Source organism: Falco cherrug, chromosome 6 (genome assembly GCF_023634085.1).
Source record: "Falco cherrug isolate bFalChe1 chromosome 6, bFalChe1.pri, whole genome shotgun sequence".
Lineage (NCBI taxonomy): Eukaryota > Metazoa > Chordata > Aves > Falconiformes > Falconidae > Falco > Falco cherrug.
This window is the reverse complement of record NC_073702.1, coordinates 67,621,092-67,646,871: the sequence shown is the minus strand read 5'-3', so window position 1 is coordinate 67,646,871 and position 25,780 is coordinate 67,621,092.

The following is a 25,780-nucleotide window of genomic DNA, read 5'->3' as shown; positions in this document are numbered from 1 at the left end:
ACACAGCATGACAGTGGGTACCTGAATTACCAATGCATCCCTCCCATCTATACTGCTGTCTGGAAAGGGAACAAGGATAAATGGAGCAGGATGGTAAAGTAACCTTAGCTGGTTTACAGCTGTAATGGAAAGCTGTCCACCTAAGAGTTTTAAAAGCCATATCTTGTATAAAATCACCCATAGGAAGTAGCATCACCATCACCATACTCCTTCCTCAGTGGCAGGAGTCAATCAATCAGCAGCAAAGATTACCTGAAGAATTAAATCTAATAAACATGCCTTAGCCACTGCCAGGAACCCCATCCTGCAGAAGCCAGGGCAGGATTCCACTGGCAGCATATTCCAGAGCTAAGGAACCTGGGGTAGAGCAGTTCTGGCACCAATGTTCATCCCTGAAGGCACACAATAAAAGATTTCTACTTGGTCTGTGCTGTCTCAAGAGCCTACAGGTAAGCTGTGATGATCTATCCTGTCGTGAGACCCCACAGCACCGAGGCACCCTACAACTATGACTATTCATAACCAGCGACAATTTAATGTGCAGCTCGGGTGTATTTGGATCACAGTAGACTGTTCCAAGTACTCTGTTCCCCCCACAGCCCTATCATCCATTTACATTTCAAGTTTGGGGCATACTGGAAAAAATAATAGATAGGGCCAAGAATTCACACAGTGTCTGCCCAGGACCAGTAGAGCAAGCTATGCCTGAGAGTACAGCTTGCTGCCTGATTGATTTCACTTGGGAATTTAGGAATTCCATTTCAAACAAAAATACATAGCTGGAACTAATTCAAACCACAAGGGAATAAAGCAAAGAAATCAAATCAAACTAATAAATCAAGATTACAGCTCTCTCAAAAAGATGTTCTAATTCAGCCACAGGTTATGAGATTTGATGCAGGAATTACTGGAGGTAACTCTGTAGCCCGTGATTGCTGTTGATCACATGAAATTATCCTGTTAGTCTCTTTTGTCTTTAGTGTCTGTGCAAATATAGTTGTGTGAATGATGACAAGGTCTCTTTTTTCCCCACAGTGACTTCTGGCTACGGATTACACGTAGGATGCTGGCAGAGAAACAGCTGAGGAGTCTCCACAGGTAGAAAAAGGAGCATCCCACCTCATGAAAGCATCTTCTCGAGCCATAGCTGGAGTCTATAGCCCAGGAATCACACCCCACAAGTGTATCTGCATTTCCAGTTATAAACTGTTTCTAATCAAGAAAGAATTTAACAAAAAAAGAGCATTGCAGAATACACTCTTTAAATTATCAGAAAAAAATAAATATACATTCTTATTAAAATTTAGGTTATTATAATAAGAAAGGATATTGGTCGGGAGTGGTAAAGGGTGATTTCCTTAGTTCTCTTTGTAACCTCTAACTCTGTGACACTGTATTTATCCCTAGCACATAATCGCTGTACTTTCCAGGGAAAAGGGTTTGGAAATTCCAGTAAAACATTGCATCTGATGATCTGTCATGGCTACATTTTAAAAACAGCAGAAGACCTCTGAGAAGATTGATGTTCTTTTTTTTAGTCAGTGACAAACAAATATGTAGTCCAGAGAAAAATCCATTCTTTTTCTTTTTACAGTCAGTGTGACTTTTCATGGGAACATGTATTTTGAGTATGTTCACAGCTTTGCTACCACCAAAGTTAATAGCAGTTTTTAATTACTCCAACCAAAGCAGTGTGGAGAAAATATTATATGATTTTTGAACTATCACAACAGAATTCAGCAGAAGTTAAAAACATAATACATTTTCTGTTCATATATGAATACTTTGCTGAGAAAACAAGTCATACCCATGTCTCAACCCACAGTAACTGCCTGTAATTCAAAACAATGATTCAGCACTGGGTATGTGAAATTGTGAACATTTTAATGATTTTTTTTCCACAAAACTTTTGGAACTTCTGCCTTAGACACTTTTTGTACAGAGCAAAAGTTCAAGCAAGTTTTTCAAAAGAAAAAATTTTGAGGGTTTTTAATTCACACTTAGATGGTTGAAGAGCATTTTAAAGGCTATCAACTGAAAGGTTTTGCATTTCAAGCCCATTTAGATTTCTCTGAGGATGTTTTCCAGAACAGTGTGTGCAAATGCAATGTGAGAGGGAAGCTCCAAAGGCTGCTTCCTATTTCTTTCTCAGATGAGTAACCATTGCTCCTATACCTACCCTCCAATCCTCTTGGACAGGCTTGCATCTCTTTGCAGAATCCTAGATTTATTGCAAAGGGTTTTCCTATCCATATCTGACTCCTGCCTCAGGTCCATGTTATTTTGGGACAGGCTAGCCTCCTGGGGGTGATGGTATGGTTGCAGCAGACTGGGTTATACAAGCGGCGCTGTAGACAGACAGATGGTTTGTAAGGATCCGACCCCAGCTGTAGGATCCCATGACTCACACCTGCCCTTGGGGAAGGCTGCAGGGAGTTTCCTCTCATTACCTTCCTGGAAAACTAGCAGGAGTAAGCATGGTGCCAGCCGCTCCTGAGCTGCCAGGTAAGAATTACCCAGTTTCCAGACAACTGGTGAGACAGTCTTAAAATGGAAACTCTGTCTTCCTTCCCAGAGGGTTCCACACACGTGGGTTTGTGTCACCCGCCGAAGCAAGGAGTGGGGGATCCCCTGGGAACAGCCTAGCCCTACACCTCTACAGACTCCATGGATGAAATTATCTGGCCACCAGAAGCCTCAGCAGAGCTGGCTCTCCATACTTAGCTTCCAAACAAGGAGAAAAAAGGAGCATGGCGCTTTTCTGGGTGCTGAGTTCCCGCTTGCACATCTGAGAATGGGATTGATCCTTTTAGCTCTGCAGTGGAAGGTGATGGGCAGCTGCCTGTCACCTCCATCCTAGGCTGTAGATCAGCTGTTTTCAAGTTTCATCAGTGTGGTCACCCCCAAATCTCCCAGTGGAAGCACAGACCCTTGGGTGGCCAACTTAAATTGAACAGTTTTTTCTTAGTGTTTCAGTTATCCAAGGACCTGCAAAAAGAGAACGATGGGTCAGAGATTCAAAAACCTGGGAGACTGAGAACACTCAAACTAAACCCCTAGGAGGTACTACAGCCACATTTTCAAATAAAAATATTTCATCTTGTAGTTTTAGGCTAGCCTTTTCTGCCTTTCAGAGAGCTAACTGAAATCCAAATATTCTCTGAGAAGTGTGCCAGGAAAAAAAGTCTTAACTTTTGGGCATTTGTTTTAGTTTTCTTTTGTGTTGTCCTTTTCGAAGAGAAAATGCCCATTTTTCAGCCAGATTGGCAGAGCATTGTAGGAGAGGGAATCAAGAATTTCTGCACCAATTTTTGGGTTAACACAAAAAAGGACATTTTTTCAGGAAGAATTTTAACTGTCAGGATAGCCCGTAGTCTTTAAATATATGCAAGGTGTAAGATGAACAGGGAAGTTCCAAAGCTGTTAAGCAGGTGGTGGCAATAGTAAAAGAAGAGACACTAAATACAAAAGAAGCTACTTCTTAACTAATAAACAAAGCTAAACTGAGATGCAGTAACCACTGACATCCTTTTTCCTCATTATTGAAGGGCCATGCAGCCTTACAAAGTACAGAGCTTGCAAGACAAAAGGAGATATTTTAAAACAAACTGAGAAAATCCAGGGATGAATGTTGTATCTTAAATGTGTGGATTGGTTCGCTACATTGATTCTAAATGTGGGTTACTGCAACACCACGTTTTTTAAGTAGTTATTTCAAATTGAAATAATGCTGTAATAGTACAGTATATGGATTTTTAAAAAGCATTTAAAAATATGTAACGAAATCTAGTACTCTTCAGCCTGCTTTTTGGGCACAAAAGGAAAGCATTAAGGAGGAAGGTTATTTTTATCTTCTCATAAACTTGTTTTATTCCTGGGGGGGAAAAAAATGTTTTTCTCTCTGAAATAAATCTGAATTTTTTTGTGTAAAAATGTAATATTGAGATTCAGTGCTTGGGAGAACAGTGCTACTCAGAAAAATTGCAATGTCCCGGTTCAATGCTTTGGACAACAAATATTTTTTTACATTTCCTTCTTATTAGATACCTTAGATTTATTTTAATCCTTGAAATACTTGAAGCAAAAACTAGGTGTTGTGAGTACTGAATTTCCTCCTCTGAAATACCAACCAGGGAAGGCAGCAAAAAGGTTATTATAGCTGATCAAAAACATAATTTAGTAAGTGTTCACTGTGAAAAATCCTCCTTCTGTTTTCAGATTCTTGTCCTTACATTTGTCTATTTATGCTTTCAAGAAGGCTGGTTACAGATAAACCTTTTAATTAGAACTCTGTTGAAAAAATTGTAATTGGGAATTGTGGAAGGAAAGATGACCTGAAACAGACTTGGACTGATTTTCTTTTAGATTGTTAGCCAAAATTCCTCTTCGTTCTTCTTTTCAAACACTGTTTTGGGAAGTTGGTTGTTGTTGTGTTTTGTTGTTTTTTTTTTAATCAGAAGGTGAAAGATTGTTTCCATCCAACTCATGTTCCATGTGAGGAATCTGCATTTGTTTCCTGTGAGCAAGTATGGATTTTCCACTTATATCTACTCAGACCCTGAACATAACGGCACAGTGTCAGCATCTTTGCAAGAGATCACATGTTTTTTCCAAGGTCTGGTGATGGAAAATATGGAAAGCAGTATTTCATGTCTTTCAGAAGAGTGTTTATTCTCAAAAATACTCAGTTATTTAGCCTCGTAGTAATTACCCATTCCTAATTTGAAGAATGTTCGTCCAGGAGGTAAAGCATTGAGTTGTAGTAATGAACTATTTGTTTCTTTTATGGAGATTAAGTGCATAACTAAGCAAAAAATAAGTTGCTTTTTTTTTTTTTAAGCAAAAAGAGGAAAGTGACAAAGGAGTGAGGAATATATATATTTTTGCATCTTGTCTGGTTTTGGATTTCCTTTTTTAGACTCAATTTCAGGCACTGCCAGTACTGCCAGCAGAGCCCGCTATGGGACCACTCAAATTTGGAGGAGAAAGGTGGACGTTCACAGCCAGGTTTCTAAAGTTTTGCTGTTTTCTTAAATCACTGGAATTAGAGTCCTCAAAGAGCCACCATCCATCAGGCCTATGTGCCTGCTTAACCATGGAAGAGGAGTTTCACCCAGCGGATATGGCCCTGAGCAGATCAGCATTAATCTCAGAGGTAGCACCAGGTCCACCTAAGCTCATCCTTCCTGGCTTTTTGCAGTGGCATTTGCCTAAGTATAGAGTTAATTAAACTTCCCAGCTGGTCTAGGAGACAAGGCGTCAGACGGGTCTAATGTATTCAGCAGCGAAGGGACAAGGAGTATTTAGGTTGATTGTTAAGCAACAACACTACGTGCTGTGGGCAAGAAGGAGACAATGGCAGCTCTGGAAATTTCGCAACTGTTCTTTTTTTTCCTCAAGACTTCATAATTGAGGCTCGCGGGGTTAATAAACAACAACCACCACCAAAAGTAACACTTATGACAGGAGAGAAGAAAAGGACCAGAAGAACATTTTGGACTGCTTATGGTTGTTATTCTGTTAATACTCCAGTAAGAAAGTGAGAGGTCTTTTGTGTCTGTTTTAGTCCAACAGCATGTCTCTAAATAAATCCCAGAGGGGACACGTTTTTGAACACCAAGATGAAAGTGGAGGCTAAAGCAGGCAGGGGAAAAGGTGGTTTTGGCTAAACCTGAGCAGCTGTGTTTTGCATGTCCAAAACCAAAACCACACTTTGCCTTTGTACATTAGGTCTCACGGTGCTAGGAGCAGCAGTGTGCAGGGCAGGGCCACGCACGGCACGGTGCAGCCCCGAGCAAGCGACCTGAGGAAGGGCACAACTCCCCCACGTTGCAGAGAGGAGGGTGAGTAAGGGCAAGCACAAATTCAGAGCTGGGAGCTAGACTGAGTCGCGGGAAACTGGGGCCACGGCAGAAGAGCAGTTGATCAGCTGCTCCTGGTGAGCAGCACCCGGGGTGCACCCGGGGTGGTGTAGGTTAAAGCTGAGTCAGCAATTGGCTCAAACCCGGGTCTGCAGCTGTGGACCCCACCTCCTAGCTAAGGGTGCACAGTGCTACCTCAGGGGTTTATCGCTCAGGTAGATGGGCATTTAATTGCCTCCATGCAGAGTCCTGGAATGAACCACTTGCCTTACCTCAAAGACTGAAGGAAAAACAAGAGAAAGTCTTCCATGTTCACTGCTAGCTGTGGCAGCTGCAGCGATAAATACATGCTGAGACAAACCTACCCCGGCCAGGCTCACACACACACAAATAGTAGTCCAGGCTGTGGTTGCTTAACATCCCAAATAAGTGGCTAATTACTTCATGAGCTAATTCAGAGTACATAGGCACTGCCTATACAGGCTGGTAAAAATAGGTCTTGTGTGTTCAAAACCAGGTCAAACACCAAGCATTGCAGAAGAAATGGTCTGTAGAAGGTTAAGTGACATGTACCTCAGGCTCTACCACTTGCCCACGGGTAGCCACTCTCATGTGGGCACAGCATCGCTAAAACTGGACACGCAAACACTGACGGAATGGGGAGACTGGGTATTAGTGTTAAAGAAGCTGAATTTAAAAATCAGAGCAGTGCCGAACTTAGATATTGCCCTGTGCTCCCGACAAATCCGCTTCTAAATAAAGCTGAAAGTCCAGCCAGACCAGGCTTTTGTGAAGATGAAATGTTTCTCACCACTATATAGAAAGCACAAACCACAGCCAGATGGTAAAATTGTACTTTCCTGTGTCCGAAAGCTGGAGACATGGCCACAGGAGGGATCCATATGCTGAAGTTTAGTGTGCAGAAATCAATTGCTGAAATTAAAACAAGCTATTTGGGCCACTGGAAAGTCAAATATTCTTTCCCCACAGAAGTAACCGCTTCTTCTTGTCAGGGCTACTTTGAGCTGCTGCTGGAAGACATGGGCAGCATGGCACAACCACAGAGAGGCCACAGAAAACAAAAGGCAGGAGAGAAAAGGAGGAAGATGCATTTTTGAGGGGAAAGAATATACTTTTCTTAACATGCCCAGTTCACTGCTGCTGAATGACAGGGGGAGAATGATGGTGGCATTATTTTGTTTTTTAAGGTAAATCGCTGTGTTAGCTTACACGCAAGAAAGTATCATGTATTAGAATATTACTACTGTAATACAACTTTAATATGCTGCATATGCTATGTCTGTCTAATATTTTCTGGACTGTGCAACTGTCTGCAAATTAGCCATAAGACACTAACAAAATGCTTCTGTGGTTGCAAATTGAAATTTTTTTAATTTTTGCTTTGCAGGAAATGTGACTTTTTATTCCACCCAAGACCAAAAAAAATCTGATTCTGAAATATATCTCTCCCACAAATCCTTAGGGATTTCAGTTCAACGGAGAAGCTATGAGGAAGATTCACCATTGTAAGATTTTGCAATTATCTAGAGTTCAAAGCTGTCCCAAAATAGTAGGTCATCCAAAAGCTGGACTATTTATGTCCCAGATTTAGACACACTTCCACTGACTTAGGTGTGTTTTATCAGCCTCTGGATTAATGTTTTTCACTTTCCTGGTAATAGATTGCCTCGGGTCCATTTTAAAGAAAGCTGTGGCCAACACCATAAATGTATCTTGGGAGCTACAGTTCTGAAAGTAGTAAAGTGTTATGGGGTAGTCCAAGAGATAGGAAGGCAATGTTAGGTAAACACTTGTGTAACGTGATGTTGTGTACAAATGTGTGCTATAATTTTAGATTATAGTTCACTACTTTTACTTCTATCTGATGAGCATAAAGATGAATGATTTTATTGTTTAAGACCACAACTTTTAATCTAAACCTCTACATCTTTCCAAAGTAATTTCTTTCTCTAGTTAACGCTCGCTTCCCTTCTCAACTCTTCTGATCAGAAGCTAGATAAACACTACTTGCTTATGGTCTGGAGGTGAATCCGCAGCTCAGATAATTAAAGTGCCTCCTGCAGCAAGACCTGCTTATTCCCCATTGACTCGCTCCTCCTTAAACACATACACATATGCTTTTTTTGGGTGAAAAGGACTGGTGCGGGGTGGGAGGAGGAGGGTAGGAAGGGAAAGCAAGCAGCATGGCTGCAGTGGCCCACACACAAGGACAGTGTAGGGGAAGGCTAAAGCTCCTGACTTGTCCTTTCTTTCTCTCCAGCTGAAAGGACACTCGGTTGTTGGAACTATTTCCTGGTGGTAGGTCACCACCACTTTTACTCCGCAGAAGACAATATTACTACCAGTCTCTACATTTTCCACTTTTCCACGTATGTTTTTGAATAATGGCTAGTGGGTGGCTTGTCAGCTGTGGGAGTCCCTCCAGCATCAATGGGTTCCCTTGACATGCTCCATGCAGTCCCTGCAACTCCACGGCCACTGAGCACTGCAAAACTATGCCAATGCATGTACACTGGGGCAGGAGGAAAAGGCTGAAGAAGTCTCTAGAGCAGCTGCACAGGATGGCCATAAGCAGGAGACATTTTCGTTTCCTTTTGTCTGCTGAATGCAGCTCTGGGAGAGCCGTGCTCCTTGCTGGACCTTGGCCCTGCCTTGCCAGAACAGATACTCATTTGGCATTGCAAAACCCAGAAGAGGTTATCCGGTCAAGGTGGCTGTGTCTGGAGCAGTCTAAACAATTTCTGTATTTCTGGGAATTATCACTTGTTGGTCAGAGTACTGGTCGTGTGGCTGCCGGCATACCAGCTCTACAAACAGAGAAAAAAGTGTCAGGACTATTTTAATAAAGGATTCCAATGGGAGTCAAAAGCATGTTGATGATTTCTTTCATATGTTAATGCCATTAGCTACCTCAGGCGTTAAGCGTGGGGAGTACCAGTAACTGACAGTGCACTGAGTGGAGAATGAATCATTTTATTTTTTTTGAGTAACTTTGTTGTTCTCATGAAATTTGGCCTCAGCAACATTGTCAGGTTTCAATTAGTGTTGGTAACTCTGGTTCAGAAAAAAAATAATAATTAAACTTGATCCATGATGTGTTACTAGAAATTTGACAAAGAGTGCCTTCCAGCCCCCTTTAAAGTGGTCTGCATCATGAAGGACACTAAGAAAAAACAGGCCATGGCAGAGGGACTGCTGTTCTGCTCTTTCGTGGAGGATGTAAGTAGAGAAAGTTTCCCTATGTTTCTCCATGGCCGGCTCATCCAACTGGTAGGCATCTCTTAGGTCAAAATGCATAAGTTTTGTACAATTGAATCTTTTGTGCCACTTCCTTAACAAAGACCGTTGAGAATAGTCAGATTCATAGCGTAGAGCACATCACAGCTGGAGACGGGGACTTTTGAAAGCAAGAGGAACAAATACATGAACAGCTTTGCAACCAGAGCAATATTTTCTTTTGTGCTGAACCTGGCCAGCTGCACTCTACTTTTCTATTTGAAATGTAGAGCAGAAACAAGAGTCAAGGGATCTGGAGAATGAAGGGTGAAAACCCAAAGGGTACACTCTCTGCTCTGAAAGTAAGACCTTCAAAACCCGTTTAACAGTATCCTCCCCTCCCCAAATGTCCATGTACCTGAAGGTCCAGATCTAGAGGGAAGTCGGTCCTCGTGAGGACCTGCAAGTCTCCTACCCCAGCTGCACGTTTCTGCTCCCACCCCACCACAAGCCCAGCCAGGGAGCCAAGCTGGATGGAAAGTCACTGTTTTTCTTGGTAGGGTTAGTCTTTACCTAGTTCAGCCCTGGGAGCTGGCTCGCTGCCCAGACGAGCTGGGGGAGGGCAGAGCAGCAGCAGTGCTGACTAAGCTTGGCTTTGGCTTCCAGGGAACTGATCCTTCCCCTCCACCAGAAACGCAGCCGTCATGGCCTTGAGCTCTGCGTTGCCTAATTTATTTTGCTGAGCAGACCCAGAAGTATCAATCAGTTCCATGGAGAGTGAAAAGCATTTCAAGAGTGATATGAAATCTCCTTGAATATATCTTAATGGGCAGATGCCTGTCCCTTGGTATGGGCCTAATTACTGAGCCATTTAGTAAACAAAGGAGTAATGCTATTAGTTAGGCATGCAGAGCTGACCCTTTTTAATCTCTGTAAAGAGTCTGGGGACTTGTATCAGAGCTTTAGAGACTGCAGGGCAGCATACACCTAAAAATGAGTGAAAAACAGAGCTTTTAAAGGTCAAACCCAAAGTCCCTAAGCTATGTACTAGATGGAGAAAGACAACAGTACTACAGATGTGCTCAGGCAGAGCAGTCCATAGGCTTAAGTCAGTTGAGCCTGGAGGAACGTTCCCAAGAAGTTAGAGGATATTTTATTATTACTCCTGGACTTCTCTGCTGCCACCGCCAATGGGTGTGCCAATTAATTTCAATGCTGAGTGAGTTTTAGCAAGTGGCCACCTAAGCAGTTAGGCCATGACCACCAAATAACTACAAGTATTTCTTCCACTGCAGGCGTGAATGTACAAGCTGACAATTAAATGAAACTTTTTTTAGCATGCAAAACCTGATGTGAACAACACATGCACACACACATATATCTAAGCATCTTTTTTTTTTTCCTCTGAAGGATGAAATACAATAAAGTCTCCTGAAAAATGCCATTACCTATGATGGAATTGTCATCAGAGGTGGAGATGAAACTTTGAGGACTGGGCACATGAATACTACACATCTCTGAAGGAGTTAAGAGCACTTTGTGGGACTGCCAGCCACAAATTCACCTTTACCAAGTGTGAAGTCATCACTTCACTAGTCAGATCTTACTTGTGTAGGTAGAAGAGCAGGAAGGCTGATCAGAAGTGTTGAAAAGGTCTTAATACGCAGCAGAAGGAGAAGGGGCAAAATGGACTACTGAACCTGTTTGACCTGGTATGACAATGCATTGTGCCTTAAAATTACTAAATCTTATTCCCACTCCTCCTCACTTCTCATTCATGTCTAGACCAAACACTGAATTTGAGATACTTTTGCCAGCATCTGTATGCTTGGGAACTTCACTGGCCATCTTGATCACTCTGACTTTTATGTCTGAAATGTGGTGATGGGATCAGCTGCTGCAGTTCATCTCAATTGCTTTGCTCATCCGCATTGTGCTTTCTCTTGACTCATAAAAATCCTGGCTCATTAAGCAAGCTTCTGACGGTTTGACTATGGTGTCTACCCATTGCATACATATGTTTAAACCCATTTTTATCCACATTCACATCCAACTAGTGCATAGCATTTGCTTTGTAGTTCTGGCATAATAGCCACAAGCCCTCTGATGCATTATGAAATCATATGTTTGTAGCCCTTTCTTTTCCTTGATGAATTACAGCATAATCAGACCTCTCTCAGCCTCAAAACAACCAAAATACAAAGATGTGAAATACTTAGAAGTCAGGACACATTTCAGCTGAAATAAAATCCTGTGAGTGGCAGTGTTGGCATAAGTGATTTGTGGTTATCTGTTTCACACACACACACGCACACACAAATTGATATGATTCACTTTAAACACTTGGCCTTTTTTCTTCTTGCAAAAACCAGTTCTATTTGACTTCGGTTTGATGAATGAAGGAACTGAGCTATTGAAAGGGCAAGGTATGAATGGGTGTGACCAGGTTAGAAACATCAGGACTTTAATACTGTAAGTTAACTAATGATCAGTAAGTAGTGGAGCAGGAAAAGATAAAAAAAATCAAATCAGGTTCTCCCTTCCCTTGATGTAATCAATATATATCTAATTTTAAAAGTTATTATATAAAGGTACTTTTTCGAATATTGGCACTTTTCTTTCTGTGTCTGTTTGTAACTATGCTGGTCCAAAGAAGAGCTTGGGACTCTCAGGACAAGAGGAAGTTTTCTGCTTGCTGCCAGATAGCTGAGTGCATAAGGGGGAAGCAAAAGGAGGGCTCACTCTGCCAGACAGGTCTTTTCTTAAGAAAAGAACCCAGACAGGATAAGCCATCAAAGTTTTCTTCTTATCTAGAGAGAACATCGTTGAGAAACCCATAAGATGAAGTTGATCAGGGACAGCCTGCCAGCCCACACGCTTCAGAGGAATTCTTAGGGAGGAACTGAATATGAAATTCCAGGATTTGTTGTCTTCTACAACTACTGCAAAGTGAGAGGTTAACAGAATTTCATGTAAAGCCAAATGCCTGAGTAAAACATTTCACTTTTATTTAGGTGGGGCTTTTCTCCCCGTTCTGGTAGATAAGAGAATGAATCACTGGAATTTTTGTACTCTCCATTTCTAAAGAGTGGGAAGGGACAGCTGGTTATTTCTAGTGGGATTAGGGTTTGTAGTGGTTTCACTCTGCGTATTCCCCTACTGCAAAATCAGCTGCTCTTTGCCAGAGTTCAGAAAACACAACTCTCTCACCTAAAAGAGGACAGACCCACTTCTAAGAACTACTGGACTTTCTCTACAAGCCACTGTTAAGCCTGCTGGTACCAAGGAGACAAAATGCAGCTTACTTTCTATGCTGCTTCCCACCAAATAATAGTCTGTCACTCAGACCATATCTGCAGTGAAAAACAAGAACTCCACACACTTGTCTTTGAGTTCTCTGGAACATCACTCATCTTGGGCTTGGATTTTACCACCAATACCACTGACTTGAGTGAAAAGCCAAGCTTTAGCATGCAAAGTTTCATTGTGGTTGGTATAGCTTTTCCTAATAACATGTTGCAGTGCTTAAATGGTATGAATTGCCTGTGTTTTTTATGGTTTTGACAAGGCGACAAGGGGTGTTTTTGTGTCAGTGATTAAATGAAAACTTTTCAAAGTGTTGGTTACCAGCACACAACCTTGCCTGAGGTATGATCCAAGACTGTAGCAAAGGAAAGTCTGCTGCCTGACTGCAGCGGCTCCAAATCAGACCCTTGCTCTTTCTTCCTCTTCTGTTCCCTGGTAACATGTAGAAACAGAGTAAAATCTGAAGAAATGAAAATAAAACAGAAACATAAATCAAAAGAAATAAAATTCAGTACAATAAAATAAAATAATAAAACAAAATCAATGTAACAATATTCCATCAACAATGGGCTGTTTATGTTGTAAGAGTGAAGGGCAAAATCATTAATTTAATTGTATTTGAATATGCCCCTCCTTGGCAAGCTACTCTGCCATATTGAGAATAACAGGAGCGTACGATATTCTTAAAATAATGGTGAAATGAGGTGCATGAGAGTATTGGCTACTTGCAAAGTCTAAACTTTCAAACTGTAATTTCATGTCGCCTGCTTAAAATGGATGCTGTTCCCACTGAAATCAAAGACCTCATTGCCATTAGCCTCAGGGAGATAGTTTCAGACTGCTTTTCAGATGTTCAGAGCAAATGTTTTGGGGGGTTGTGTTTGCAAATTGACATGGCCCTCTGTATGCTGTGAATAGACAGAGCAAGATCTCAGGAGCCTCTGAGGTGGGGTGGCAAAACTGCACTTTCATTGCAAAGAGCTTTGTCCTCCACCACGCAGCATGGCTCTAGACCAGAACTGATGAGGAAAATGTGCCTCCATTGTAAAGGTGGGATGATGGTTTAGCCCCTAGGGAGATCACTAGGTCTAAAGAATACTAAAAAATCCAGTGTTTTTCAATGAGCCATGTCTATCTACTGAAAGGCCAACCATAAAACCTACAGTAAAAAACTCAGTGTTAAAATGGTTGTCCTGCAGAGGCTGTAAAAGGGCTTTTTCACATAATTCTGTGGCTACTTCAGATTTTGTGGTAACAGGGATTTTCTCCTCTTTCTATGGACTACACATTTTGTCAAATGCTTCAGGAATTTACCTGGGAAGGTAGAGAGGGGATGAAGTTCACTTACACAGAAGCTGACACATAAGCACTACAAAAACCACTTCACCACTCCCAGAGAAAGCATCAGTGTCATATCCTTATTCTGAGCTACAGGAATTCACATCCTCATTTTATCTATAGACACTTTCAGATTACACACACACACACACACACACACAGAGCACACCTCCCTCCATTTCTCCTTTTGAGCTTATAGTTCACCAATGCACTTCTGTCACTGGGCCACTTTAGCTTAGGAATCGGCACACATACTCAAAGCTGAGGACAGGTATCCCAAAGAGAGGAAAAAAGCACTAGTCAGGTCTTGCCTCTGCAACGAGTTCCTGGATGACCTCCAGAAATTAACTTGTGATCTCTGGCTCCTTTACCTATAAAGGTGTTTCTTTTCTCTTACCTTGCTTACATAAACTGAAAAACTCTTGAGCTTAGGCACCCTCTTGCACCTCAGCACTGTGAGGCTGTTAGCATTCTCTCTGGAGCCAGAGATTTGCTACAGCCTCCCTTGTCCACCCATGTCAGGATTACTCAGGATTTTACACATAGGGCCCCAAGTCAATATAAAGTGCAGGGCAGTTGGCATAATCTGTAGCTGCCCCACTCCAAGGTTTTGGGTTTGGGTTTTTTTGCTCACAGATGGTATAACTCCATTGCAGTGGGTACAGAAACCTGGTTTCCATGTGACTGTCTTTGCCACTGCTTATAGGTAATTCTCTAACTGCATCTCTTAACTAAAGAAAGAAGGCTTGGCTCAAGCCTGTAATGACTCAGGTTAGTTTGTTATGTCAGAACATAACACTTCCCTGAAAAGTTGTCTTGCTCTCTGTATGCAGCTGTGCTCAAGCCTGGCAGTGTGCTGCTTAAAAAATGTCTTTCTCTTTATGACTCAGAGGTGAACAGCGCAGGCCATTTCTATGAATCTTACCTGCAATTTCAAATGCTTTTCATCATCAATGCTAAGTCCTTTCAGCATGGCTAGGGGCACTTTCTGCCGGTCAAATTAAAGCTGTGCTGCATTGCCAAAAGGAGCTAACAGGACCAAAGTGGAGCAGAAGCAGAGGCATGACTTTGTAGCCCAGTGGCTGTAGCAGTCAGGTAGAACAAAACTCTCTTGGCTTCTGGTCCCTGCTTCCAGGCTTTTGTAGTTTACCCAGTACCTATAATTCACCTAGCTGATGTAGGATAAAAGATCACATCAGTCCCATACCTAGCTCCACTTGGAATAAGTACTGAGGCTCACCTGGAGCTGCTGTGGAGTGGAAACCTCTTCTCCTTCCTGCAAGTGTGATGTTGCAGTACGCCCTTACTGTCTTGCATGTATAAAGGCAGAGCTCCTTCAGTACCTGGATGGTTGTGTAAGATAAGGGCAATAATTACATACTGTACGCTTGTAACTCTTTTCATGAACAGCTTACAAAATTCCTCCAAACCATCCATCCATTCTCACAACACGCCTGGGAGGTAGATAAGGTTTATTATGCACACAAGCCATTATTTATTGTGAACTGAGACGGTACTCTATTGCTGGTACGCCAAAGATAAACAACTTGCCCAGGCAGAGCCTGGAAGGCAACTTTGGGTTGCTCCGAACCGTGTGTTTCAATCCCTAGGCCAAAGCAGCGTTTTCAAAGTTATTTAACCTGGCAAAAGTTAAAGCACTGGCTTATGCCACTGTGATAAATCTTGGACTCCTCGTTTACCAAGGTGCAGATGAGTGTGGAAGAGGAGCCTCAAGAAGGGCTGATAAGGCTGTCAGAGCTCTCCCAGCTGCTCCCCGGTGCGCATGTGTGGTTCAGCTCCCACACTCCCCCCGGGGATGAGCACTGCTTCTAGACTGCGTGATGAGTCAAGGTATTGTGGCTGAGACTGCAAGCATTGGCTCTGTCACCAAGCAGACAGACAGACATTCAAAGAAACCACAGCCCTCTGGTTTCTTTGCCCTTATTTGCTTAATCAAATTCGGGTTGTGTGTGCGTGTACACATTTTTTCACCCACAGCACAAACAAATACTGCTCAACACCTGAGGGTGGCTGGCTCTCAGAAGTGCCTCTGGAAAGATGACTCAGAGGAGGAGTAGCGGGAGGCTCCTATGGCATTCGTCCTAACACGGGAAAGAGCGTTCCCTCTTACTGTAAGTGATCTAATTGCATTACTGTAAATCTCACTCTCTTATTTTCGGCTACCTCTGCACCAGCTCTCAGGCTGCACTTATGTAATTGTGGAAAACTTTCTACCAAACAGAAGATTCCTGCTGCATGGCACATTGTTTACCGAAGACTTGTATGTGAGCATGGGTGGGGAAGGGAGATTTCAGTGCAGAAGACTGAAAGTGGTACCTTTTCTAAAGGTCACAAGTACACAAATTTCTGCATTAAATTGCACCATGGGCCTATAACAACTGCAATGAAAATGAGCAGTCTAAGAAACGTATGTGGTTTCCTTTAGTGGGATAAATCCCATTTAGACAAATAGGCCAAGTGTTTTATCCCTAATGTTTCAATTAAACATAATATTCCCTTTGACTTCTTGATCTTGGTCTCACCTACTACCACTGATCTTACCATTAGGCAGCCAACAGAGTCCTGGCTACATGGCAGGGGTCCTCTACTCGTATCTCCTATAGGTGCTCCCAAAAGTCAGCTCATCTCACACAGACCCCTGTTAACATGACAAGAGGATCAAGGACTTTGATCAGGAGCATCTGATTAAAGAGGATGCAGGCGATGAGCTGGGAGCAGAAAGCACTCCGGAAATGAAAGGTGCTTCACAGCTGTGTCGGTTATTAATGCTGTAATGAGCTGGGTCAGGCCTTGTTAAGTGAGGTGTGTAGAGGCAACTCTTCCGTTGGGGGCTAACGAGGGAGAGGGTAATTGCTCTGTTTGGAACCAGAGCGAAGGGAAGAGAGCATTGCCTGCAAGCCCTGCTCTACTGTGGCTCAGAGGCATCACTGGGAAATGAAGCCATGGCATGGATGGATGGATGCAGCTGTGTGTGCCAGCACTTGCCAGAGCAGCCGAGGAGGATCTCAGAGAGACTGAAGTACCAAGGACACAGATGGAGCAGCACTGTGAACGTGTCCTGAGAAAGTCTGATGGAGTGCCTGGGGCAAAACACTGACTGGAAAAGAACCTGACTGGCAGGAGAAGACTCTGGGCACGTCCATGCAGCCTGGTGCCCCTGGCTGGTGCTGTTCCACCTGCATGCCGAGCCAGCCTGGAAGGAGAGCCTGAGCTCATCTGTGCCACCCCTCAGAAGACGCTATTGCACTCAGCTGGCTGGGGTCCAGCTGCCTTGGAGGCCGTGCAGAACAGCCTGCCCACATCTGATCAAAGGCATGTCTACACAGCCTCTGAGATGCTCCCTTTTTTAATTATTATTTTTATTTTAATCCCTGCTCTGTTCTGAGAAAAAAAAAAAAAAGCGCACATTCTTTGTAAATATGATAGAACATCTTAAGCAACTGACACCACCATCTTCTCCGTTTAACTGTGGCAGCCCACTGGGGATGTGTATCTGACATAGATTGTTGAGTCAGAAAAGACAATGTTATTTAAAAAATATAGTTTCTAACAGAGCCCAGAATTTGATCTATTGTCTAGGAATCCAAATGGCAATAGGCCACATAAAAAAGAGAGGGTAAGGGTCACTCTAGCCCATTCTTCTGAATCAAAAACAAGCAAAGAAAGAAAAAGAATTGCAGCAGGTCAGCTAAGGAACTAACGCCCAAGTCCAGGAAATTGTCAAACAAAGCAACTACAATGTATATGGACCCCTTGCTGGTTGCTAGGATTGCATCTCTACACTTGCACCTCTGAACAATGTCCATATTCAGATTCTAGGTAAACTAAGGAGGGGTGAAGAAGTGATTTTCTGAGGTAGACATAAAATGGAAGTTCAGCAGGGAATTTGTGCAAATGCCCTGCCACAGGAAGGCGGAATATGAGGGTGTAGTGGCAGCACGAGCAAGAAGATGCTGAAAACAACCTGAAAGGGCCAGGGAGGGTGTGTTTAAGCTCTGAGTAAAACTTTTTCCCTGTAGTTTTTACTGTCTGTATAAACACCTGATGAAGACAGAAGTTGCTTTTAAAAACCATAACACAATTCATCCTATAAAGAAGTGAGTTTTCTGTAACTATGACAGTTGATTATTTCATCCTGTGAATACTTCCAAAAAGGACATACACACATAAACTTTCTATAAATTGTCATACTGAATGTATATATGCACATGGATATTCTAATTCACCCATCAATACACATGCTTTGGATTTGATTTGTTTTCTTATGATTTACTGTACACACATGAAAATGAAAGGCCAAATAATGTAGATGTGCTTAGGGCCCAGTCCTGCTTCAGATGAGTTGAATTATAGTGTCTCATTTTTTGTCTTCAGAACCTTTAAGGACTAACTGTGCTCAGGATACCTTACACTAGCTGAAGATCTAGCATTATTCCCTTAAGAAAGAGTAATACTTTGCTGATCACAGTCAAGATTTACTGCTCTTCTTTTCCAAGGTACATATGACAGGATTCACGACCTCTGCATTTGCAAGTGATGCAGCCTGGGCAGGTCTGAAGAACTGGGTATGTTTGATGTTTTCTGATGTTCTTTCCCCCCACAACAAAATCCCATCTATTGTCATCAGGTGAGTAACTGGAAATCTCAGTCTGTCTTTAAGAACTAAGTTTCTGGGCTTTAAGGCTGCAGACATGTCTTCAGAACATGAAACCAAAACATTCAAAGGTCCAAAGGCAATAAAACCAGACCTGATATTCATCATTTTTTAGGACCCTGAAGTTTCTAAGCCACTGCAGTGGTTTTGGGGGACTGACTTGGCAGGCCTGGAACTTGTTGACTTGTACTGGGCAAGCAGGAGCAGTGGAAGGAAAGGTTGTTCGTCATGATGACAGCACCTCCTCTCCCAGAGTGTTGGATGTGACTGTTCTGCCTACAAGGTGCTGGTGATATGTCTCTTCCGAGGCCAAGTTTCTAGATTCAAGTGAGTCACTCTACTTTCTTATTAAAGAGGAAGATATTTTTAGAAATTTAGCAGGATCAAACAAATAGTACTACTCTTTGTTTTAGATCCACAATGTGCTCTAACATCTTTGATCCCTTAGGTTTTCAACACTCTTTTAGATGTGCAAATGTAGTGTACGTTAGCACAGAGTTCTGGATTATTTAACTGCTCAAGGTATGGAGTATAGCTAGAAAAATATAAATATAAGGAGGTCTCTGTAAGGTGTTATTTCAGAGTTAAGTGCAGATAACAGAGTGTTTAATCCTTTTATTAATTTCTGATGGATCTGTGTAGTGTGTTTGATTTACCAGACTTAGTACATCAAATGATTAAAATAAAATGAGCACACTGAGGAAATACAAGCAAGACAAAATATTTAATAATCACCTAAGAAAAATTAGACCTGGGTTAATTAAGCATATTCTAATTGAACTCGAATGAACTTAAATATAAGTTTAATTTTCTAGCTGAAGCAGGGCCACATTTAAAAACATTATCAAAATATATTAAGATTACTACTTATCTTCATTTCAGAGTTAGCAAGTGCAAAATCTGCCTGACTGGTTAAAAATCTGTACAAGAATACTATGACAAATCGCAATCAGCTGTCACATTTGCCCATTTTATGTCTTCATTGTTCACTATCTGTGAACATTTCTTCAAGACAAGCTTGTTTGTATGAATGTTGGTTTTCATTTAACCGAGAAAATTGCTAGGATCAAATAACCATCTAAGCACTTGTTGCAAAGATCAATGGATAAAATGCGTCTCCAATATATTCACAACTATAATATAACCCTAACTAATGTAAAAGCACAAGAAATTTCCATTTCCAAAGGAGTTTTAGAAAGTTAGCATTTACTTTGCTCTAAATCAGAATTAAAACAAATGAATTGCCATGACCGAAAAAAATCCTTGTATCGCAATATTTTTCTTTCTGTGATAGAAAGAAAGTAAATTACACTTTGAAACTAAAAGTAGCTTTGAAAAAACACCTCCTCCCCCTTAGCTTCCATCCCAAAAATGTTGAAATGGAATATTTTGACCTTCTCACAATACTTCTTCCCAATTTTTTTCCCCAAAACAAAAGGTTGTGAAAATCAACATGCCTCAGAGAGTAGTTTTGGTTTGACAAAATGGCATTTTCTGATGGAAAAAAAGCATTCCATTGGAAAAATTTTTAACCAGCTCTAGCAATAACTCTGGATTTCACACTCTGGGCTAAATTTGCAACCCTTCACCCTCTGAAATTAACTGGAACACTTGAGAAGCAAGGAACTAATCAGGGGAAAGAAGCAGCCTCCCAGTATGGTTTGGAGACTACAGGGGGGCCTACTGGAACGGATCCGCACAGGCAGGCTGCTGTACGGGTTCCCATGGTGTCTGCTCCCAGCAGCCCAATTACAGGATGAGAGGCAGATTTGTAAGAGTTGGATTTTTTTTTCTGAGGAAATAGCTTCATTTTGTTTTGTTTCTTGCTGTTCTTGGCATGAAATTCATGTTTTATTGGTATGAAATACAAGTCTGTTTTGACACTTGCAGAGACAACACAGAGAGAAACATCTTTCTAGCTATAAACTGTAGCTTGTGCGCCTTGTAAATAGTTTTTTATTGCTCATATAGTATAAAAGAAAAAAAGAAAATTTCTTACAAACGCAGATAAGTTATCTACGTCTTGCTGTGTACTTTCCTCTTTCTTTCAAAACAGGAACCTGGTTCACCAAAAGCATCTGATCCTTTCGTGTACTTCAGCACAAGAAGCAATAAGCAACTCCCTGAAATCTGAGTACAGCTTCAATGCATAGCTGTGAAAAGTTGTCTCCCATTAAGTTAGATAAGGACTTGCTTTTCTTCAAGCCTGCTGTAGAGATAAGATGGTCTTGGTGTCTCTTTGGCCTGAAGTGGCTCAGAACTGTTGGACTAATAAAAAGAGTCTGGAGGTTTGGTCTGTGCTGTTGGAAACCCACTGGCCCTACTTTAAGTTACTTTTGATCTATCATAAGAGCTAAAATGTACAAGGGTGAAGCCAGTCCTTTTTGTCTTGAAAGACACAGATCTGTTATCTGCATGTTGCTCCCGTATCTAATACAACATAAATGCAACTTTGATCCCATAAGGACTTAAGGCTAAAGCAGGCAGGAAATAATGTTTTCCCTCTCTCAAAATTTTTAAAGATTTTTTTCAATAAATCTGTATCTCATTAAGATGAATCAAGAGCCTTTAAGCCCTTTCTCACACACAGAGTGAAGTCTCAGCACCCCAGACACAGGAGATGTAGAAGCCTCGAGAAGGACCCAACAGCTACATCTGTACCCAAGAGCAGAGCAGTGCTGGGGTACTCTCCAGCTCTGTGGCACCTTCTTGGCCAAGGCCACCCTGTTACATTCTTCCATCCCCTGGAGTAGAGGCTGAGGCACTTGGGCTATGAGCCATGCTGACTCCTGAGCCATGCTAGTGGGCCTGGGCTAAAATTGTGCCAACGACCTTTCTGACAATTTAATAGTATGACCAAGTCCCGTTGCCCAAGTCCATGGCACTAACGCTCTATAATTTACTAGTATAGTTGTACTGGATCAGTCGAGGGAGTTGCTCTAAAATCTACCACCTAAGCACTCTGTCTCCAGACTCTTAGTGCTTCTGCTTTAAGCCATATTTTAGGACTGTTGATAACATTGTCTGATCCAGAGTTATAACAGGATGACACTTTGTGCCACGTCATGTTGAGGGCTCCGCATACAATGAGCTATCATTATTTAGGATAATGGGAGGCAGAATTTCACCTATTGTGAAAATCTTGTATGGGCAACATGGGATGGAGTGGAAAACCAGCTGGCTATCGGTAATCAGCTCAGGCCAGCCAGGTCAGTTCTGATTCCAGGTAACTTCCTGCAATGTAATTTAAGTACCACTGCAGTGCACTCACTTGTACTTTAGATTATGGGTGAGCTTTTTAACTTGGTATATAGCTGCTCTATGTATTTATGACAAGTAGTTATTAGAGACAAGCTTTTAAGAGTATTTTTTCAAAGCTGGGACTCCAGAAATACTCATTTCCTTGTGAAACTCAAAGGAAAGCTTGCAGAACTTCACTCTTCACCCACACATCATGGATTTACCTTGTTTCCCATCAAAAATGTGTAGCAGAGTTGTCTTGCCTCCTCTCACACATACAAGACAACCTTATCTTTGCCTGTAACAGGGAGTACCTCTGGAAATGCCATCTGGTGCTCCTGAACTTTTTAGTTCTTGTTCAAGTTTACCCTGATGAAATCCTCTGGCATCTTCTGGGGCTTTTCTGCTTCCCTGCCAAATGTTAATCGGTACCCGTTCCTGTATATTTTAATACTCTCTCCCACAGCTGTAGTGATTAGCTTCAGGCATCTTTCCTAGCTCCCAACCCTTTCTCTAAGACTGACATTCCTTCAGAAACCTGACTGGGACCTTTCTTCTGAGGCCATGTGACCTGGTTAGCTCCCTTACTGCTAAGTATTTCACTTATAAGGCCATGCATTGCTATATGATCCTACAGGTCTGGAAATGAGATCACCGAGAGCCGTATGTTCACCTAACTTTCTGTTTTTCAGAAAATCTGTCTCTCTGTGGTCTATGGGAAGCAACCCTGGGTGATTTATAGGCACCTGTCTCATGCAAAATGGCCTGTGGCCAAATCTGTGTGCGTCTCCCAGTCTTTAGAAGGAATATAACCACGTCATCGAACATTTCTTCTTCTCCAATGGCATGTAAAAAAGATAAGTAATTTGAAGCTTTATCAATCTGAAAGTTTATGCCAAGTGGATTGCCAAACTTCACTGCCTTTCCAAAGCATAGTCTCTCCCTGTACATTTTGGCTTGCAGCCTTAAACAGAAACTCCCAGTCTGCAACAATAAGAATGTGTATACATGTCATTTATACATATTTTAATAAATTTGATTTGCACAAGTCATGAGATTATTGTCTCATGTGTTTAGGCTCTGAGCATTATCTCTTAGAAGACTGTTTGTGCCTGCTTAAGCATGTGGACCTGAGCCGACAATCTGAGGTTCAGGCAATGCTAGTAAAAATTGTACTTTGCTGAATGTCAGTGATTCACTCCCAAAATATGAAGTATGATAAACTGAGAGGACAAATAAGTAAAATACCTCTCAAGTGGAAACCACATTCAAGAAAAGACATCTTGGCACCAGCTTTAAATATTTGCTCTATGGACTTGGGGCAAAGCTGCATCTCAGACACCCATGCTGGATTTAGCCCTTTCAGTGGAGCAGAGGACTTTATTGTATGACCATTTCCCAGCATTTCAGTGGAACATCACATCTCTCCAGAGCCTTGAGCGAAACATCTTGGCTTCCAGCTAAAACCTCAGCTTCATGGATTATTCCTCCAGCACTGAGATGGGCTGGCGTGTTGACTCAGGAGTGAGCAGCTCCTTACTGCAGCAGTGGCGCTCCCTAGCATAAATGAAATTTTCTACTGTCATCACCAAGGACTTGTTCATGCATAAAAACTGGCAGAGGTGTAATTAGATTTACTTAAAGCCAGTCTACTTACCTCACTATGAAACTTTGTTTAAGCACCATTCAGAATTGCCAAAACGTCAGTTACATCAATTTACCTTAATTGTGATTACAATATAAATGAGGATGGAAACTGACTTAGCTACTAGTAGTGCTTCTATTTTGTGGTAGATCAGGATAAAAATACTTACTCCAGTGTGACTGATTCCTTCCTCAGAAAGTCACATCTCCTACATTGCTTGTATTGTCAAACTCAGAAATAAATTTCTCTTACATTAATATGGGATATATTTGTGATCTGTTCTTTGGAGATTTTGCTGATGTATCAAGATGCAAAAAAGGGCCGTGATATTTCAGTTAAGAAAAGTGGATAGATTAATAAGACGAGTATTTTACAAGTCTTAGTATAGCTGTCTTCCAGAGATAAAGGAGATTTTATTTCAGTAACATGTCAACCAACTAGAATTCCTTGTGCTGAACTCTTTATGGGTATAATCCAGCTCTGCTTCATTTGATGGATTTCATGATTCCTTTGCCCTGTTTTGTAGGAAAGTGTTTCTTAATATATGTGGTGTTTAAAGTGTATGTATGTGTAACAAAATACTTCAGTCTTGTGAAGAAGTGTGGTTGGATTTATTCATGGAACAGTACTGGCACTTGCAGTCTGTAAATATGGTATTGCTGTTGTATTTATTTTAGAGGTGAATTGCTCAAAAATTAAACATAGAAAATCACAGCTACTGGGACCTGTTTCACTTGTTCTTTTAACTTGTTTGGGAAAGGGCATCCATGTAACACACAGCTCCAACCCCAGCAAGCTGGAATGCAAAGATTCTGATATAAAGAAAGAGATGGGAACATGGCAACACGGGACAGGGGATTTCCTGAGCTGTTCTTGGTGCATCCTTGCTGTTAAGCAATCTTGGTCTTGATCCATCCCTCTCTCTTTCACTTACACACACACACACACCCTGCCCCCCCCACACCCACACCCACCCACCCCACCCCAAACACACACACACACAGAGCCACACACACCCATACACTTTTGGTCCTTTTTACTACTCCTCAAGAGTGAAAGGCACAGGCCCCAAGAGCAAAATCACAAGAGCAACAGGATTTGAGTTTTAAACATATCTGGCCTTGATATCTGGACTGGGGTTTGCCATGAGAGGAATAAGTCTAACTTGTTTTAAACCTCATGGGAAAGGTGATGTGCAAGATGGACACAAGATTTTCTGCCACACTGCAAACCCCCCCTCATATTTTAAGTCACAGAATAGACAAGGACATACACTCCTCCATGACTCAAAACTACATGTCTGAAAGTGAATTACATTTGCTTATCATTCATGCATGATTGTGTTCTTTTTCGATGGCCAGGTTTTTGCTTCCTGGAAAGCACTTTTGATTTTCAGTGATCTGCAAGAAGTTGTTCTTTCCCCAGGCAATGCTGACATCACACCTTTCCTCCATCAGATTGCTCTGGGCATGGTTCTGTGTGTTTTTCCCAAGCACACCATAAAGGCCCAACCCTGTATTCCCAGACACCCAAACTGCAACTGACTCACTGATGTTTTAGATATTCAGAGTATGCAAGAGGGGACCCAAACCAAGAGGTCAGTCTCTACTGAACTTTTTCCCTCACTATCAGGATTCTAGCACTAAGACCATACAAAAAATATTTTTAACACTCTATTTCTGCCTTCCGTCCTTTTTCTAGTCTTCAGTGTCTTGGGTCTTTGGTCTTGCTCCTCCTGTTTCTTCCTACTCACTCTGTTTTTTTTGATCCTGGGGGTTTGCCCTGTTGATTTTTCTACTTTTGTCTGCTTTCTGTCATGTGTTTCTTCAATTTGTCTAACTCATGTTTCCCTTTTACCTCCCTTACCTCTCTCCTTTCTTTTTTTTAAACTCAGGACACTTTTTCATTCTTCTTTCATGCTGGTTTTTTCACCTCCTTCTTGTTTGATTCTTTGTTTTGCTATTTCTACTGTTGTTGCTAGAGCTCCCTTACTTGTTGTGATGAATATACAGTTAGAGGTATACCCAGTTTAAAGAAGTTTCCAGTGTAAAAAGAAAAGCAAAAAAGAAGTTGGAAAGAAAGGAAATATTGTTATCTTCATTTTAATGAGGGAAAACTGTGGCAATAAGAAAGTCAATAATGTTTTTTAGGTCACACAGAGAGCCTGTGGCTGAACCAGAAGGAAACGCCAAGCCTCATAGATTTCATTCAGTGTCTTACTCATAATTTCTTGCTAATTTTTGCAAGTGTCTGCAGTGTAATGATTTGCAGTGTGATAATAAAAGCACTGTCTACAAAGCAGCAGACTTCCTACACTGCTATGGGTTTTCAAGCTTACCATAAAACTCACTGATTACTTGGCGTACACTGCGTTACAAAATAATAATTATTTTAAGAAAAACAGTTTTACTGGAGTATTTTTCCATGACCAATTCACATCTTACTGTGAAAGCCCACCAGATAGCCAGTCCTGTAAGT